This window comes from Loxodonta africana, chromosome 2, assembly GCF_030014295.1.
Source record: "Loxodonta africana isolate mLoxAfr1 chromosome 2, mLoxAfr1.hap2, whole genome shotgun sequence".
NCBI lineage: Eukaryota > Metazoa > Chordata > Mammalia > Proboscidea > Elephantidae > Loxodonta > Loxodonta africana.
In genome coordinates, this window is record NC_087343.1 from 232,148,594 (window position 1) to 232,156,253 (window position 7,660).

Genomic DNA, 7,660 nt, shown 5'->3' on the forward strand with positions numbered 1-7,660 from the left:
TTTGATGTGCATTTGCCTAACGAATACTGATGCTGAGCATCTTTTTATGTGCATAATGGCCATTTGTAGTCTTTGGAGAAATGTATACGTGTATCCATTGTCCATTTTTTTATTGGGTTATCTATATTTTTGTTCTTGTCAGAGTTCTTTATATATTATGAATTTCAAACTCTTTTTTTTAATGTGCTTTAAGTGAAAGTTTACAATTCAAGTCAGTTTCTCATACAAAAAACTTATACCCACATTGTTATGTGATCCTAGTTGCTCTCCCTACAATGTGAAAGCACACTCCTTCTCTCCACCCTGTATTTCCTGTGTACATTCAACCAGCTCCTGTCTCCCTCTGCCTTCTCATCTTGCCTCCAGACAGGAGCTCCCCACATAGTCTCACTTGTCTACTTGAGCTAAGAAGCACACTCCTCACCAGAATCATTTTATGTCTTAAAGTCCAGTCTAATCTTTGAAGAGTTGGCTTTGGGAACACTTTTAGTTTTAGGCTAACAGAGAGTCCAGGGGCCATGACCTCTGCGGTCCCTCTAGTCTCAGTCAGACCATTAAGTCTGGTCTTCTGCTAGAATTTGAAGTCTGCATCCCACTTTTCTCCTGCTCCCTCAGGGATTATCTGTTGTGTTTCCTGTCAGGCCAGTCATTGGTTGTAGCCAGGCACTATCCAGTTCTTCTGGTCTTAGGCTGATGGGGTCTCTGGTTTATGTGGCCCTTTCTTTCTCTTGGGTTCATATTTCTCCCTCGTATTTTCCTTGTGTCTTTGGTGTTCGTCCTTCTCCTTTGCTCCAGGTGCGTTGAGACCAATCGATGCATCTTAGATCGTCACTTGCTTTTACAATCCCAGATACCTCTCACCAGAATGGGATGCAGAACGTTTTCTTAATACATTTTGTTATGCCAGTTGATCTAGATGTCCCCTGAAACCATGGTCCCCAGACCCGCCCCCCCCCCCAACTACTCCATCCCTCAAAGTATTTGGTTGTATTTAGGAAACTTCTTAGCCTTTAGATTAGTCCACCTGTTCTGACTTCCCCTAAATATCAAACTCTTATTGGATATATAATTTCCAACTATTTTTTTCTGTTACATAGGTTCTTTTAACTTTCTTGATAACATCCTTTGATGTACAAATAGCTTCATGTTTGTTTTTTGGTAATGTTCATTTTATCTATATTTTCTTTAATCGCACAGGCTTTTGATGTCATATATGAGAATCCATTGCCAGGTATGAGGTACTGAATATTTGACTTTATTTTTCTTCTAAAAATTTTATGGGTTTAGCTCTTATATTTAGGTACTTGATCCGTTTTGAATTAATTTTCATATATTTTGTGAGGTAGGGATCCAAATTCATTATTTTGCCACATATGATCATTAAGGTTGTGTGCCAGCTTTACTGGGCCATGATTCTCAGTGGTTTGGCAGTAATGATGTAGTTTGGCAGTCAAATAATGATGTAATCACCTCCATGATGAGATCTGATATAATGTGATCACCTGTACAATTGGATATACTGTGAGTAGCCAAGTAGTTGAAAGGGCGTTCCCTTGGGGGTGTGGCCTGCATCCAATATAGATGGACATTCTGGCAAGGCCCACTGGCTTTTGATCACTGTGGACCCTGCACCTGGCTCCTGTTCATCTGACCTCCAGTTCTTGGGACTTGAGCCAGCAGCTTACTTGCCTTTCTTGGGATACATCAGCCTCTGCAGTCTGTAAACCAGTAGCCTGCCGTTTTGCCTGCCAATCTTGGGTTTGTGAGCCCCTGCAGCTATGTGAGTCAGGAGAGGCCTCCAGTCTGGCCCACAGACTTGGGACTTCCCAGCCTCTACAACTGTGTGAGGGGACAATACAGGAGAAGTCAGCACAACTGTACTAAATCAAAATCTAAGAAGTTTTCTGACTACAACCAAACACTTTGAGGGACAGAGTAGCAGGGCCAGGGGTCTGGGGACCATGGTTTCAGGGGACATCTAGGTCAACTGGCATAACAAATTTTATAAGAAAATGTTCTGCAACCACTTTGCTGAGTGGCATCTGGGGTCTTAAAAGCTAGCAAGAGGCAATCTAAGATGTATCAATTGATCCCAACCCACCTGGAGCAAACGAGAATAAAGAACCCCAAAGTCAAAAGGAAAATATGAGCCCAAGAGACCCTGATGGAGCAGGAGAAAAGTGGGGTGCAGAACTCAAATTCTAATAAAAAGACCAGACTTAATCGTCTGACTGCAACTAGAGGGACCCCAGAAGACATGGTCTCCAGACTCTCTGTTAGCCCAAAACTAAAACCATTCCCTGAAGTCAACTCTTCAGAAGAAGATTAGACTGGGCTATAAGTCACCAAATGATACTTGTGAAGAGTGTGCTTCCAGTCTAATCTTTGTCTGCAGGTGAGATGAGAAGGCAGAGAGGGACAAGAGTTGGTTGAATGGACACAGAAAATACAGAGTAGAAAGGAAGAGTGTGCTGTCACATTATAGGGAGAGCAACTAGGGTCACATAACAATGTGTGTATAAATTTTTATATGAGAAGCTAACTTGAACTGTAAATTTTCACTTTAACTGCTCACAAAAAAACCTAAAAGTTTGTTTTATTTTTATGAAGGAGCACTTTGTGTGTTTTTCTTTAATGTAAATTGTTCATAATAAACCAGTTTAAAGACAAATTATTTTAATTGCCAAAAAAAAAAAATCTAAGTCAAAAGTATATCACTTTACAGTATATTATGTATGTACTACAAAATCACATTTAGGTAGAGCTCATTAACATAGAAAGGAAATACCTGATTTAATAAATTTTATTCTGTATACTCCCAATTATTTTCTTCACTTAACCTTAAATCTTGGATACAATTCCACATCAAACTGACTTATCCACTTTAAAAGCTAAAACTGCTCTCTCCTTGTTTTTACTGTAGTGAGATGAAGAACAAATGTGGGAAAATATGTTGAAGATAACTTTTATTGAGAGTGATACTAGACATTGCTTTTGTGGTCTTGAGAGTTGGTGACTCATCTTTGGAAATATCAATGCTATTTGTCTTCAAGGGAAGTGAGCATGTTTACATCAGTAGTTTTAATTATTTAGAAGTTCCCATTAAATAAGCTTAGAAATATTGAATATTTAGTCATGAATTTGAAACTCATCCTCCCAGTGAATAAAGTAGGGAAGCAGACCAAGTATAATTTGATTCATTATTATACCACAAGAGGTAGATTTTCAACATAGACATGCTTTTTGAAGAATAATTTCACTCATACAATGAAATATTTTTTCCTATTTCCTCAAACTCCTCTTCCACTCCATTTTTGATTGGGGACTTGGAAGAAGTTTCACATAATGCAAACAAGGTTAAGGGAATAGCTGCTATTCAGCATAAAGGTTTTTCTCCTATGAAAAAGCACCTTCATTGCATAGGTGTAAACCAAAGAAGAATGGGACACATAGAATATTGCTGCAGCCTGGTTCAGGTTGTAGAGCCCTGGTCTGCTTCTTCTAACCCAGAGCCATAGAAAAGTGTTCAAATGAAGGGAAATGAACCCTTCATGTGTCGATGATTAAAAAGGGTCATACCTTGGTTCCCTAAGGGATGAGCCCCTTTGGAGAAAAATTAATTAACTACTATAATTAGCAGTACATTATTTTTCCTCTGACCACAGGATGCCATGTGGTTGGTGACTTGCGTGGACTAATACTCAGAAGCTCATCACTCTTTTGGTCTCTATGAGTCAAAAATAGACTCTATGGCACACAACAAACAACACACTTATGCAAAGGGCTTCTACTGCCATATCCAAACCTTCCCCAGTCCTGATTATCTACTTTTTACTATTCATCGCCCACATTTTGGACAGCTTAGTAAACTTGTTAACAAATGTGGCACATTATACTTGCAGTTCCTAATTTCATATGTATCTATTTTATTACATTTTATCCAAAAAATATTGTGCTGAAATAACTGCATGTTCTGATTTCGTTTATCCTTTTGTTTAAACTTTTCCTATTTCTCACACCTCGTCATTCATAAATATCATTATTCTTAAATTGTTCACTTTTATGATAAAAAGGAAAACTTTAAAAAGGACAAGAATTTATAGTCCATTTAGTAAAATAACCTTCTCACTGCATATGTGCTCCTAACTTTATAAATGGAACTCAAGGACAAAATTCTGCTTAAAAAACCGTCTGCTTATATCAAAAACAGTAGCACAAATTTACTTAGTTTTTTGTTGTTTTTCACTTTTTTTTTCCCTTCCCTGTACATAGGGTCCCCCATGAGTCTTAATCAACTCTATGACAATGGGTTGGCTATCATGGATGGTTTACTTTGTCTTCTCATATTCTTACTTGAGACCTCCATACATTTGGACACAATTTACAGGAGATTTGTTAAGTTAGAGGCAATTTATTTTCTCTTCCATTTCTTTAGCACTGTTTCTCTTACTTCCTTGATACGGAGCATATAGATGAAGGGGTTTAGAACTGGAGTCACCACAGTGTTCAGGACAGTGATGGCCTTGTTCAGATCTAAGGCGTCCTTGATTGAGGTTCGGACGTGATAGTGGATCCATACCAGATAAGCACCACTGTTAGATGGGAGGAGCATGTGGAGAAGGCTTTGCTCCAGCTGCTGGCTGAGGGGATCTTGAGGATGGTGCTAATGATGAAGACATAGGACACCAGGGTGATGAGACAGGAACTTAAAATGACCACAAAAGCAATCACAAAGGCCACAAGCTCCACTACCTGTGTGCTGGTACAGGTTAGGGCAATCCAGTGGGCAATGTCACAGGAGAAGTGATTGATGGTATGTGGGCCACAGAAAGAGAGGCCACTGATGAGGGCTGTGGGCACTGCAACGGCCAGGAATCTACAGACCCAGGAGCCTAGAGCCAGCTGCACTGAAAGCAAGCTGCTCATGATGGCACCATAGTGTAGAGGACAGCAGATGGCAAGATAGCAGTCATAAGCCATGGCTGCCAGGAGGAAGTATTCTGTGCAGCCTAATGAGAAAACAAGGTACGTCTGCAAAAGGCAGCCAGTGAATGATATGGTCTGGCTTTTCCCCAGGAGGATGGCCAGGGTCTTGGGGACTGCAGCTGTGGTATACCAAATCTCCAGGAAAGAGAGGTTACTCAGAAAGAAGTACATGGCGGTGTGGAGCTGGTGGGAGGTACTCACCAACATTAAGATGTCAACATTACCACCGACTGTGAGGATGTACATCACCAGAAGAAGCATGAAGAGAGAGAGCTGAAGGGCCTGGGAGCCTGGAAAGCCCAACAGAAGAAATTCCTGAGAGACAGTTCCGTTGTCTGTGCCCATTGTGGTATTGAAATAAAGCAGGAAACAGAGACCCAAGACTGAAAGACTTTGAAGCAAATTACACAGTCCTAGAAAAATGAAAATAAATGAATTCATGAAAGAGTGTGAACTGAATGTAGATATTCAGACATTTTCTTACATTTATGAATGCCTCTTCTGTACCCAGAGGAGTACATGGTTAAAAAAAAAATTAGTATCTGTTAATTTAATGCAGCAGTGAGTCATTTGTTACTATAACCAAGTATCAGTTTAGGAAAATAATCTGTAAATAATTTTACCTTTTTTTGCAAAGATTGTAAATTTAAGATACAAGATTCAAATCCAGCCTCTCTGCCTCCATCAGCCTGTTCTAGGCATCACCATGCATTTGTTTCAGCCGTAAATTACATCTAAACCCACAAGGACTGACCCCATTTCATCTTGACTCACTATTTTCTAAGTCAACTTTTTGTGCATGGTCCTTGAATAAAAATATGTAATTTTGTCTTTGTTCAAAAATCTGCCTTCCAAACATAGGTTCCTGTCACACGCATATTTGACAGTAATGGCTTCCCAATTGCTCCTCTAATTCCTAGGCTTTGTGCTCAAAAGTACTCAAGTGTCCATTAACAGATGAATGGATAAATAAAATGTGATACATGCGTACAATGGGATGTTATTCTTTCATAAAGAGAAATAAAGTTAAGATACCTGCTAAGACACGAATAGACCTTGAAAATGTTACAGTGAGTGAAATAAGTCACACAAAAGAACAGATATTATCTGGCCCTACTTATATGAAATATTTAAAATAGGCAAGTGCATTAGTGGATACTGAATTTCTCTTAATGTTTGCAAGCATTTGGAAATGAATGGTTATGATAGTTTCACCATATGACTGACAATTGATGTCACTGACTTGTATGTGAAAAGTTGTTGAAATGATAAATGTTTTGTTATGTACATTTCACCAAAAATTTTTTTAAAATAGTCTTCAGAAATAAACTATAAGAATTTGAAAAAAAAATGGTTTCAAAATGTTTTTCCTCTTTTCACAATTTTACTATCGATCTTGATTTTTTCATGTTTAAACTCATTAATGTGATATTCAAAGTTCTCCATTACGTGAATACATTGTTCACACCCAGAAATATTTCTATATCCAGCAATGCACTTAGGCAAACTGCTTCCTTTATCTAAGACACATGAAGCTTGCTTCCACTTTAGTAACTTCACTCAACATTCCCTTTTTCCCCTCTCTTCACCACGAATCACACTCTTAAACTCAACAAATGTCCTATATTCCATCAATCTCAGTTTTCACTACATGTATTCAGTATCAAAGAGTATATATGGAATGAAAATATGTCTATAAAGTAAAGTGGTCTATACAACGGCCATACCTCACTTACAGAGAAAAGGGTTTTAAGGTCATCTAGATCTGAGCGTCTCAAGTACTACTCAGCATGTCAATTACCTGGGGTTGTTGTCAAAACGCACCTTCTAATCCAGTCACTTGGGGCAGGGCCTGTGAGTCTGCATTTCACACAGCTTCCAGAAGATGTCCCTGGTCAGAGCAGCAATGATTTAGTATTCTTCTAATTTTTAAACAAAGAATCTACAGATCAGAGAAATTGCATTAGTTTTCCAAGATGTGCTTGGTTAATCCATTTCTGTCCAACCTATTCTGACTCAGAGCGACCCAGTGGGACAGAGTAGAACTGAAACCAACTGAGTAGAAACCAACTGCCACTTCTTTCTTCCCTGGATTGGTTGGTGGATTCGAAAAGCCCATTTTGATAATCTGCTGAAAGCTTAACCGCTGCGCCACCAGGGCTTCCTTAGGTAGTGCAAGAACCTAGATCAATAGTTTCTTGAAGAACCTAGATCAATAGTTAATTATAAAGATAGAGAAAAAACATTTCAGCTATCTTAACTTAGACTCTGAGGGGGAGACAGTACAATAGGGAATGCAAAGAAAGAATGATTCATGTCAATTAAAGCTAAACCACGTTTTTCACAAATTTCTTGGCTCTATTTTCTCCCAGTATCTGTGTCATTCTCAGTCAGCCAATACATGTGTCAACTCTTTTCCAGTGCAAATATCAGTATTCATTGTTAACATCTTTTGATATAGTCCAGGAGAACCCATTTAAATGTCAACTTAAAATAACAGCTAACTATAGCCAATATATAGTGAATGTCTATTTGCCAGTAATTATTCTAAGCATTTGCATCTACTCTCTAATGAATTTTTGTAAATCCTGCTAACTTAGTTTTGTTATCTTACTTGAATAACAGATAGGAAAACTGAAACACAAAGAGTCTGAAGAAATTGTACAAAGTGGAG

The 7,660-nt window shown here is 38.6% G+C and overlaps 1 pseudogene; it reads right to left on the reverse strand.

The window, feature by feature from the left end:
- Positions 1 to 4,411: 4,411 nt before the first annotated feature.
- LOC100675245 (olfactory receptor 6F1-like) lies at positions 4,412 to 5,331 on the reverse strand (annotated as a pseudogene).
- Between the last annotated feature and the right edge of the window lie 2,329 nt (positions 5,332 to 7,660).